A 13,208-nucleotide genomic window follows, 5' to 3' on the forward strand; every position below is an offset into this window, starting at 1 on the left:
ATTGATAATCCTTGTATAAACCAAAATTGCCATGGGGAGGATGCAAAATTATTTACCGGTGCACGTAATCGACAATGCACACGCATTAGAGAGACCCATTCCAGGATCGACCCTGTGACAGTGTTCAGCCCTCAAAGATTGGTCGGAAGTGGGGTTCCGACGTGATGGTAGAGGGAGACCAGTCGTCCTTGCTATCTTAAAAGGGGGCAGGCAGCAGATAATGCTTATCGATACTGGCTCAGACTTTACCGTCATCCACACCACATACCCTGAACGTCATGCGGCGACGGGCAAAGGATATATTACCCTTAACCGGTTTAACGGTGATACAACCACTGCTTATACAGGGAAGGCCACTGAACTTCAGTTGGAAGGCCTCACCTGTAAGGTCCCAGCACCTATGCTGATGACCACTCCCGACGGAAGGGGTACTTGAGAGACTGATGACTGACTATTGAATACAAAAAGTTAAATTCTGTAACACCAGCCTGCTCACCGGTAGTAAGAGAAACTCCTACCATATTATCTCAAATTCCTGCTGGTTCCAAGTACTTCTCGACCCTCAACATTGCCAATGGATTCTGGAGTGTCTCTGTTAAAGTGGAAGACCAGTACAAATTTGCATTCACATTTGAGGACCAGAGTTATACCTGGACATGTTTGCCTCAGGGGTTCCACAATGCTCCCACGATATTTCACAGAAGAATGGTTGCAATTTTAAAAGACTTTTCCTGCCCTGCCTGCTGACTGCAGTATTTAGATGACCCACTGCTGGCAACGGACAGCATGGAGGAGAATCTGTCCCTTTTGCACGAACTTTCTAGGAGGTCCTGCTGCAACTGTATTAGGTATTGGTAAGGCCGCACCTGGAGTACTGCATGCAGTTTTGGTCACCTTACTTAAGGAAGGATATACTGGCTTTGGAGGGGGTACAGAGACAATTCACTAGGCTGATTCCGGAGATGAGGGGGTTACCTTATGATGATAGATTGAGTAGACTGGGTCTTTACTTGTTGGTGTTCAGAAGGATGAGGGGTGATCTTATAGAAACATTTAAAATAATGAAAGGGATAGACAAGATAGAGGCGGAGATGTTAATTGCACTGGTCGGGGAGATTAGAACTAGGGGGCACAGCATCAAAATACGGGGGAGCCAATTTAAAACCGAGTTGAGAAGGAATTTCTTCTCCCAGAGGGTTGTGAATCTGTGGAATTCTCTGTCCAAGGAAGCAGTTGAGGCTAGCTCATTGAATGTATTCAAGTCACAGATAGATAGACTTTTAACCAATAAGGGAATTAAGGGTTATGGGGAGCGGTCGGGTAAGTGGAGCTGAGTCCACGGCCAGATCAGCCATCATCTTATTGAATGGCGGAGCAGGCTCGAGGGGCTAGATGGCCTACTCCTGTTCCTAATTCTTATGTTCTTATGTTCTTATGAGTCCATTTCTCCAGAGGGATCATCCCCCGACTCTCACAAGGTGAAGATAATACAGCGACTGCCATAACCCACTTCAAAAACAGCCCTGCGATCATTCTTGGATTTGGTGGGGTACCAAAGGAACTTTATCCCAGGTTTTGCAGAGTGTGCAAAGGCCCTGTTTGATTTAATAAAACTGCAGGGTGATGACATACGCCCGGCATGGACTGATACCCACACCCGGTGTGTGGCTAAATTAAAAACTGCAGTGATACAGGCCACATGTCTGATCCCTCCTGACCCCACGCAGCCCTTCCATTTGGAGGTCGAGGCCACAGAGCAAAGCCTCAGTGCCGTTCTGTGCCAAGTGCGAGCTGATCGACGACAGCTCATTGCATATGCGTCTCGAATCCTGCAGGGGGCAGAATAGACGTATACCGCATGCGAGTGCCACCTACTGGCCGTCTTCTGGTCGGTACATCACTTTACCTTTATTACTGGGTTCCAGGCAACAATCCTGCACAGCGGACACACACCTCAAACTGCTGATGAAACCTGGAGATTCACTAGTTTCCTCGCAGCACCTCAGCAAATGGACATTGGAATATATGGAAAGAGACATTGATACCATTTCCAAATCCACCACCTTGCTGCCACAATTTCTGATCTATGAGGGGGACCCGCATGAATGTCCGTTAACCCTGATTAACTTTGAGACCCAGCCTTTGCAGAAAGAGCTCATACAGGGTGCCCCAGATGTCTACATCGATGGGTCATCATATCACATTGAAGGATCCCCTCGCACCGGATATGCTGTGGTATTGCCAGAACGAACCATCCAGCAATCTGAAGGTTCACAATATGCAGAAATCGCCGCACTTCTAACTGCTGCAAAGGAAACCTCAGATAGACCCGTGAATATTTGGTCCGATCGAGCCTATGCTGTAAACACCACGTTCTTCTTGCCCCACAAAAATGACTATTGTACGATAGACGGTAAGGGCCTGGTCCATGGGCCCTGGTTACTCCTCCTCTGGTCATATCTTAAACAGTGATCCCAGCCCTGCTTTGTCGGAAAGGTAGCAGCCCATAGAAAATGGGGTCCACATCGTGTGGGAAATTCCAGAGCAGACAGAGCAGCCAAGGATGTTGCGATTGGTGGAGAGATAGAGGATATACTTGTTGAGCCCTGCAATGCTCTTAGCAAGGCCTCGCCAACAGATCACCTCGATTTAAAATCCCTGCAACAGCGATACTGGTCATATGCTATTATAAGCGCCTGGCATGAGGGAGACAGACCCCTTCCTCAACCAACAGCCACGGCTCCCAACACTATACTAGCAACTGCCCCTGACTCAGATGAGCAGTTGCTGATGTTCAAAAGAAAGCTAAACGCCTGCCAGGTGGTGTGTGTTCCACGAGAGGTGGGTCAGGAACTGCTTTCCCTCTTTCACTCCCACCCCACAGCAGGGCACGATTCGGTCTTGGTAACCTTCTACAAGGTAGCATCCACAACTTGGTGGCCTTCCGTGAGGGAAACAATCGACCAATATGTGGCACGATGCCCACCGTGCCTGCAACACAATCCTCCCACATGCACTAACTGAGCCTTGCTTCAAAGCGCACCCCCAGTTCAAGGGCCATGGACTCCCCTCCAGATAGACTTCATTGGGCCACTTCCATAGGTGCAAGGCAATTTTCAGCATGCCCTAATGTTAGTGGATCAATTCCCTAAATGGATCAAAGCATTCCCCTGCTGCTCCAACACCGCAATCAAAGCAGCCAAAACACTATTGAATTATGTGTTTTGTAGATGGGGAGTACCAGTACAAGTGGACAGTGATCAAGGTTTACACTTTACCAGTAAAACTTTTCACAATATGCAGGAAATGTTGGGAATAAAACACAAATTACATATTGCTCACTACACCCAGTCATCTGGAGGGGTCAAAAGGGGGAGCAGGACTCTCAAGTTAATGTTAAAAAAATTGTGTGCGGACCACCCCATTCAATGAGATAACATGCTGCCAATGTGTTTAATGGCAATGAGGTCAATACCTCATAGAACAACAGGGGTCTCCCCATATCAGGCCATGACTGGGAGGCACATGAGAACACCAGGCCAGCTAACACTAACAGGGATGAGTCCCCTGACAATGAAAACATGTAGTTCCAAGTGGCTGGAACAAGTGATAGATCACACCAATCAGATCAATCGATTTGTGGCCACAAATTGGGGAAGTCAAAAAGACAATTTAAAAAGTACTTTGACAAGAAAGTACGTCCCTCTGAATATGAGGTGGGAGACTCAGTAATGATTCCAAATTATGGGAAAAAGAAGCATGCCTTTGAGCTCAGGTGATGGGGACCGCATAAGATTATAGACCGATTGAACCCCGCGGTTTATTTGCTTCAGTTACCGGGGAAAAGGGGTGTTAAATACAAGAAGTGGTTTCACATTAATCAGTTATAAACTGCCAAAGAGTAAATACTGCATGATTTTGTTTCCCACAGACTATGTTACGGATCCTCACGATTGTCAGGACGACACTGGCCAAGACCGAAGCCGTGGGAAGATGGAGAAGCGAGTGCTGCAGCATAACTCACAAACATCATCCATCATCAATGTGCTTCGAGAAGTGACGGTGCACTGCAGATACGGGAAGGGGAGAGTCTCCACAGGAGATGTTATCGGACTGTTATTAAATCCCTACACCTTATGAGGTGGGGACCAAGTCAGGCCACCCACTTGTCTTCCTCTCCCCCTCAATGCTTACGATATATGAGGGGTCAATAAGGATATTTCCCCTTCAAGGTTGGGAGTTTGTAAGAATAAAAGTGTTTATTAATGATAAAAATTTATCATGTGCACATATAAATGTCAAAAGTGTAGATTAATGGAAAGACTTGTTTGTGATGAGATAAAATGGAAGCCCGCAGATTGCCAGCATTGGCTAAGTTTTGTAAGAAACAAAATGAAAGCCCCCAGAGTTGCTGCATGGGTTTTGTGTATTGGAAAGCCATTTAAACTAATCAGAGATGGCTGATCCAGACCAGACAGCCACATGTGTGCTGAGAGCCAATAAGAAGCTGCCCTGGAGTCCAATCGGGACGCTTGCTGAGGACAATGGCCTTGAGGAATATAAAAAACGCAAACCAGGAACTTTTCTCTCTCTTTTCTCCCTGCTGGACACACGGCAAAAGACCTCCTGATGAAGACCAGCCAAATCAGCATACCATTTGTTCAAACCAGCCAGCAAAAGGGGCGTAACGTATATAGTTTTTTATCATAACCTTATTACAGCAAGCGCCCCATTTGGACGCCAGGGCAGCTTCTTATTGGCTCTCAGCACACATGTGGCTGTCTGGTCTGGATCAGCCATCTCTGATTAGTTTAAATGGCTTTCCAATACACAAAACACATGCGGCAACTCTGGGGGCTTTCATTTTGTTTCTTACAAAACTTAGCCAATGCTGGCAATCTGCGGGCTTCCATTTTATCTGTTGTAACTGAGGGAGATCTATCGGATATTTGCCGACTGCTGTTAAATGCATGTGTGTGTTGTTAATAAACTGTGCCATTTGTTCTGAAAGTGTCGTTTCACTGTCAAAGTAAGAGCAGAGAGATTCAGAAATCCTACAATAGATCTGATTGCTGTTAACAATTGGAGAATGAGCTATGGCCCAGGTTAGTGTTAACAATTTATAGAATAATGTATGGACCTGGTTAATGATATCTATTGGAGAATGATCTTTCGACCTGGATAGCGTTAACAATTGGAGGATGATCAAAAACCTGGTTAGCTTAAACAATTGGACAATTTTCTATAGATCTGGTGAGCGTTAACAATATGAGATTGATCTATAAACCTGGTTAGGGTAAACAATTGGACAATTATCTAAGGACCTGATTAGTGTTGACAATTGGAGAATGGTCTATTGACCTGGTTAGGGTTAACAATTGAAGAATGATGTTTAGACGTAATTAGGTTTAACAATTCTATAATGGTCGATGGTACTGGCTCGCGTTAGCAATTTAAAGTAATCTATAGACCAAATTCGAGAATGATCTATGGAAATGGTTAGCATGAATAATTGGAGAATGGTCTATTGAGCTGGCCAGTGCTAATAATTGGAGATTGATGTATGGACCATATTGGTGCTATCAAATGGAGATTGATGTATGGACCTTGTTAGTGCTTTTAAATGGAGAATGATGTATGGACCTGGTTAATGCTAACAATTGGAGAATGATCTATGGCCCAGGGTACTGTTAACAAATGGAGAATAATTTACAGATCTGGTTAGTGTGAACAATTGGAAAATGATCTATGGACCTGGTTAGTGTGAACAATTGGAGAATGATCTATGGAGCTAGTAACTGATTACTATTTGTGAAAAATCTATCGACATTGTTGGCGTTAACAATTGGAGAATGATGTACGGACCTGGTTAGGTTTAACACTTGGAGGATGATCGATGCAACTGGTTCGTTTTAGCAATTCGGAATAATCTAGAGACCTGGTTAGGGTGAACAGTTTGAGAACGATCTTTCGATCTGGTAAGTTTTAATAATTCAAACATGATCTGTAGACCTGGTGAGTTTTGACAATTGGAGAAGGAACTATAGCTCTGGTTAATGCAAACAATTCGAGAATGATCTATGGAAATGGTTAGTATGAACAATTGGAAAATAGTCTATGGAACTGGCCAGGGCTATCAATTGGAGAATGATCTACGGACCTGGTTACTGAAAATAATTGGAGAATGATCTACGGAAGTGGCTTGTGCTAACAATTGGAGAATTATTTATGGAACTGGTTAGTGCTAACAATTCAAGAATGATCTGTAGACCTGGTTAGCGGTAACAATTGGAGATTGATCTATGGACGTTGTTAGTGCTATCAATTGGAGAATGATCGATAGACCTGTTCACGCTAACAATTTGAGAATAATCTATGGCCCATGGTACTGTTAACAATTGGAGAATGATCTACAGACCTGGTTATTGCTAAAAATTGGAGAATTATCTATGGATCTGCTTAGCATTAACAATTGGAGAATGAACAACAGACCTAGTTATTGTTAACAATTTGAGAATCATCTATGAAACTGGTTCGGGTTAACAATTGGAGACTGATCTATGGAACTGGTTTTTGCCAACATTTGGATAATGATCTATAGACCTGGTTAGTGCTATCAATGGTACAACGATATATACTCCTGGTTAATACTAACAATTGGAGAATGATCTATGGAGCTGTTTAGTGTGAGCAATTGGAGAATGATCTGTAGACCTGGTTAGTGCTATCAATTGTACAATGATCTATACTCCTTGTTAGTATTAATAACTGGAGAATGATCTATGGACCTGGTAAGTGTATCTAAGGGTTAAGTCATGGCAGGAGAGCTCGGTCACGTGATATGCTCCTCCTGTACCATGTGGGAACTCAGGGACACTTCCGGTGTCTCTGACGACTACGTGTGCGGGAAGTGTATCCACCTCCAGCTCCTGACGGTCCGCATTGCGGAATTGGAGCTGACGGTGGATTTACTCTGGAGCATCCACGATGCTGAGAATGACGTGAGTAGCACATGTAGCGAGTTGGTCTTGCCACAGGTGAAGGGTCCACAGCCAGCTAGGGAATGGAAGACCAGCAGGAAGAGCAGTGCAAGGAAGGTAGTGCAGGGGTCCCCTGCGGCCATCCCCCTGCAAAACAGATATACCGTTTTGAGTACGGTTGAGTGGGATGACTCATCAGGGAAGGGCAGCAGCAGCCAAGTTCATGGCACCATGGCTGGCTCTGCTGCACAGGAGGGCAGGAAAAAGAGTGGGAGAGCGATCGTGATAGGGGATTCGATTGTAAGGGGAATAGATAGGCGTTTCTGCGGCCGCAACCGAGACTCCAGGATGGTATGTTGCCTCCCTGGTGCAAGGGTTAAGGATGTCTTGGAGTGGGTGCAGGAAATTCTGAAAAGGGAGGGTGAACAGCCAGTTGTCGTGGTGCACATTGGTACCAACGATATAGGTAAAAAAGGGGATGAGGTCCTACGAGACGAATTTAAGGAGCTCGGAGCTAAATTAAAACGTCGGACCTCAAAAGTAGTAATCTCGGGATTGCTACCAGTGCCACGTGCTAGTCAGATTAGGAATCGCAGGATAGCTCAGATGAATACGTGGCTTGAGCAGTGGTGCAGCAGGGAGGGATTCAAATTCATGGGGCATTGGAACCGGTTCTGGGGGAGGTGGGACCAGTACAAACTGGACGGTCTGCACCTAGGCAGGACCAGAACCAATGTCTGAGGGGGAGTGTTTGCTAGTGCTGTTGGGGAAGAGTTAAACTAATATGGCAGGGGCATGGGAACCAATGCAGGGAGACAGAGGGAAACAAAAAGGAGACAAATGCAAAAGTCAGAAAGGAGATGAGTAAAAGTGGAGGGCAGAGAAACCCCAGGCAATAAACAAAAAGGGCCACTGTACAGCAAAATTCTAAAGGGTCAAAGTGTAATAAAAAGACAAGCATGAAAGCTCGGTGCCTCAATGCAAGGAGTATTCAAAACACAGGAGAGGGCTCTGAGCTAGTTAGAATGGGTGAGAGCTCAGATGAACAGGATCCCAAGAAAGAATGCAAAAGGCAGGAGGCAACAGAGCAGAGTAGCACTGGGGTAAGTGTAAACCACAAGGTGATAGGAAGGGACAATATGTATGAACATAAAGGGGCTGCAGGAGGGGTCAAAACTAAAAATCATGGTTTAAAAACTAGTATTAAAAGACTCTACTTAAACGCACGCAGCATTCGAAATAAAGTAAATGAGTTGACGGTACAAATCATTACAAATGGGTATGATTTGGTGGCCATTACAGAAACGTGGTTGCAGGGTGGCCAAGACTGGGAATTAAACATACAGGGGTATCTGACAATTCAGAAAGATAGACCAAAAGGGAAAGGAGGTGGGCTAGCTCTGTTAATAAAGGGAGATATCAGGGCAGTTGTGAGAGACGATATTGGCTCTAATGAACAAAATGTTGAATCATTGTGGGTGGAGATTAGAGATAGGAAGGGGAAAAAGTCACTGGTGGGCATAGTTTCTAGGCCCCCAAATAATAACTTCATGGTGGGGCGGGCAATAATCAAGGGAATAATGGAGGCATGTGAAAAAGGAAAGGCAGTAATCATGGGGGATTTTAACCTACATATTGATTGGTCAAATCAAATCGCATAGGGTAGCCTTGAGGAGGAATTCATAGAATGCATACGGGGTTGTTTCTTAGAACAGTATGTTACAGAACCTACAAGGGAGCAAGCTATCTTAGATCTGGTCCTGTGTAATGAGACAGGAAAAATAAACGATCTCCTAGTAAAAGATCCTCTTGGAATGAGTGATCACAGTATGGTTAAATTTGTAATACAGATTGAGGGTGAGGAAGTAGTGTCTCAAACGAGCAGACTACGCTTAAACAAAGGGGACTACAGTGGGATGAGGGCAGAGTTGGCTAAAGTAGACTGGAAACACAGACTAAACAGCGGCACAATTGAGGAACAGTGGAGGACTTTTAAGGAGCTCTATGATCGTGCTCAACAAAAATATGTTCCAGTGAAAAAGAAGGGCGGTAAGAGAAGGGATAATCAGCCGTGGATAACCATGGAAATAAAGGAGGGTATCAAATTAAAAACCAATACATATAAGGTGGCCAAGGTTAGTGGGAAACTAGAAGATTGGGAAAATTTTAAACGACAGCAAAGAATGACTAAGAAAGCAACAAAGAAAGGAAAGATAGATTACAAAAGTAAACTTGCGCAAAACATAAAAATAGATAGTAAAAGCTTTTACAGATATATAAAACGGAAAAGAGTGACTAAAGTAAATGTTGGTCCCATAGAAGATGAGAAGGGGGATTTAATAATGGAAAATGTGGAAATGGCTGAGACCTTGAACAATTATTTTGCTTCGGTCTTCACAATGGAAGACACAAAAACCATGCCAAAAATTGCTGGTGGCAGGAATGTGGAAAGGGAGGACCTTGAGACAATCGCTATCACTAGGGGGGTAGTGCTGGACAGGCTAATGGGACTCAAGGTAGACAAGTCCCCTGGGCCTGATGAAATGCATCCCAGGGTATTAAAAGAGATGGCGGAAGTTATAGCAGATGCATTAGTTATAATCTACCAAAATTCTCTGGACTCTGGGGAGGTACCAGCGGATTGGAAAGCAGCTAATGTAACGCCTCTGTTTAAAAAATGGGGCAGACAAAAGGCAGGTAACTATCGGCCGGTTAGTTTAACATCTGTAGTGGGGAAAATGCTTGAACCGATCATTAAGGAAGAAATAGCGGGACATCTAGATAGGAATAGTGCAATCAAGCATGGATTCATGAAGGGGAAATCGTGTTTAACTAATTTACTGGAATTCTTTGAGGATATAACGAGCATGGTGGATAGAGGTGTACCGATGGATGTGGTGTATTTAGATTTCCAAAAGGCATTCGATAAGGTGCCACACAAAAGGTTACTGCAGAAGATAAAGGTACGCAAAGTCAGAGGAAATGTATTAGCATGGATAGAGAATTGGTGGCTAACAGAAAGCAGAGAGTTGGGATAAATGGGTCCTTTTCAGGTTGGAAATCAGTGGTTAGTGGTGTGCCACATGGATCGGTGCTGGGACCACAACTGTTTACAATATACATAGATGACCTGGAAGAGGGGACAGAGTGTCGTGTAAAAAAATGTTCAGATGACACAAAGATTAGTGGGAAAGCGGGTTGTGTAGAGGACACAGAGAGGCTGTAAAGAGATTTAGATAGGTTAAGCGAATGGGCTCAGGTTTGGCAGATGGAATACAATGTCGGAAAGTGTGAGGTCATCCACATTGGAGAAAAAAAACAGTAAAAGGGAATATTATTTGAATGGGGAGAAATTACAACATGCTGCGGTGCAGAGGGACCTGGGGGTCCTTGTGCATGAATCCCAAAAAGTTAGTTTGCAGGTGCAGCAGGTAATCAGGAAGGCGAATGGAATGTTGGCCTTCATTGCGAGAGGGATGGAGTACAAAAGCAGGGAGGTCCTGCTGCAACTATACAGGGTATTGGTGAGGCCACACCTGGAGTACTGCATGCAGTTTTGGTCACCTTACTTAAGGAAGGATATACTGGCTTTGGAGGGGGTACAGAGATGATTCACTGATTCCGGAGATGAGGGGGTTACTTTATGATGATAGATTGAGTAGACTGGGTCTTTACTCGTTGGAGTTCAGAAGGATGAGGGGTGATCTTATCGAAACATTTAAAATAATGAAAGGGATAGATCAGATAGAGGCAGAGAGGTTGTTTCCACTGGTCGGGGAGACTAGAACTAGGGGGCACAGTCTCAAAATACGGGGGAGCCAATTTAAAACCGAGTTGAGAAGGAATTTCTTCTCCCAGAGGGTTGTGAATCTGTGGAATTCTCTGCCCAAGGAAGCAGTTGAGGCTAGCTCATTGAATGTATTCAAATCACAGATGGATAGATTTTTAACCAATAAGGGAATTAAGGGTTACGGGGAGCGGGCGGGTAAGTAGAGCTGAGTCCACGGCCAGATCAGCCATGACCTTGTTGAATGGCGGAGCAGGCTCGAGGGGCTCGATGGCCTATTCCTGTTCCTAATTCATATGTTATGTAATAATTGGAGAATGATCTATGGAGCTGCTAAACATTAACATTTGGAGAATGATCTATGGAGCTGCTAAATATTAACAATTGGAGAATGATCTATGGACCTGGTTAGTGATAGCAATTCAAAATACTCTTTAGAGCAGGCTAGGGTTGACAGTTTGAAGCGATCTATAGATCTGGTAAGTGTTAACAAGTAGAAAAGACCGATAGACCCGGTTAGTGTTAATAATTTGAGTATGATTTTTTGAAATGGTTAATATTTACAATTGGAGTAAGATCTATGCACGTGGTTCGTGCTGACAATTGGAGAAGGAAATATCGCACAGGTTCGGGTTAACAGTTCAGCTTTCGACCCAGTTAGTGTTAGCAATTTGAGAATGATCTGTGGGAATGTTTAGTGTTAAAAATTGGAGAATAATTTATGGACCTGGTTATTACTAACATTTGCCAATGATGTATAGTCCAAGTTAGTGCTAACAATTGGAGAATGATCTATGGACCAGGTTAGAGTTAGAAATGGGAGAATATCTATGGACCTGCTTAGCATTAATAATTGGAGAAAGATCTTTGGAGGTGATTAGTGTGAATAATAAGATCATGAGCTATGGAACTGGTTAGTACTAACAACTGGTGAAGAATCTGAATGCATGGTTAGTGTTAACAGTTGGAGAATGATCTACGGACCTGGTTAGGTTAAAGAAGTGGAGAATGATATAAATACCTGGTTAATTCTATCTATTGGAGAATGATCTTTAGACCTGGTAAAGTTAACAATTAGAGAATGATCCATGTTTCTGGTTAGTTCCAGCAATTGTGGAATGATCTAAGGACCTGGTTCGTGCTAGCAATCTGTGAATGAACTATAACCTGGTTCTTGCTAACAATTGCAGAATGACCTACATACCTGGTCATTGTTAAAAATTGGAGGAAGATACGTAGACCTGGTTACTGCTAACATTTGGAGATTAAACTATTATCCGGATTATCGCTAACAATTTGAAAATGATCAATTAGTGTAAATAATTGGCAAATGATCATCATACCTGATTAGTGTTAACAATTAGACAATGATCTATAGACCTGGTTAATGCAAACAATAGGAGAGTGATCCATGAGCATAGTTAGTGCTAACAATTGGAGAATGGTCTATGGACCTTGTGTTTGCTAATAACTGGAGAATGATCCACGAAACCAGTTAGTGCTAACAATTGGAGAATAATCTATGCACCTTATTAGTGCTAACAATTACTGAACGACCTGTGGACCTGGATAGTGCAAACAAATGGAGACTGATCTATTTACCTGATCAATGTTAACAATTTGAGAATGTTCTATAGACGCGGTACGTGTTAAAATTGGAGAATGAACTATAACCTGGTTATTGCTAACATTTGCACAATGATCGAAAGACCTGCTTAGTGTTAACATTTGGAAAATGATCTATAGACCTGGTTGGTGCTAACAGTTGGTGAATGATCTATGGACTTGGTTTGGTTTAACAATTAGGTTATGATCTACAGAGCTGGTTAGGTTGGGCAATTTGGGAATGATCTAAGGACCTGGTTATTGTTTACAACTGGTGACTGATCTATGGACCCAGTTAGCGTTAGAAATGGGAGAATGATCACGTAGGAAGAATTGGAGATTGGTCTATGGACCTGGCAGGTGCTAACAATTGGATAATGTTCAATGGGCCTGGTTAATGTGAACTGTTGGAGAATGTACTATAGAGCTGGGTAGTGTTAACAATTGGAGAACGATCGAAGAAACACGTTAGTGCTAACAATTAGTGAATGATCTATGGACCTGGTTAGTGCTAACAATTGGAGAATGTTCTATAGACCAACTAAGTGATAACAGTTGGAGAATGAACAATAACCTGGCATTGCTACCAATTGGAGTCCCCTCTATGGACCTGGTTAATGTTAACAGTTGGAGTACGATCTATAGAACTGGTTTGTACTAAATATTGGAGAACGATCGATAGACTTGGTTAGTGTTAACAATTGGAGAAGGATCTATGGATATGGTTAGTTCTCACAATTGAGGAATGATCTTTATGACTGGTTAGTGCTAACAACCGAGGAATTTACTACAGGCCTGGTTTGTGCTAACAATTGGAGAATCACCTATGGACCTGG

This window comes from Pristiophorus japonicus, chromosome 13 (assembly GCF_044704955.1).
Source record: "Pristiophorus japonicus isolate sPriJap1 chromosome 13, sPriJap1.hap1, whole genome shotgun sequence".
Taxonomy (NCBI): Eukaryota; Metazoa; Chordata; class Chondrichthyes; family Pristiophoridae; genus Pristiophorus; species Pristiophorus japonicus.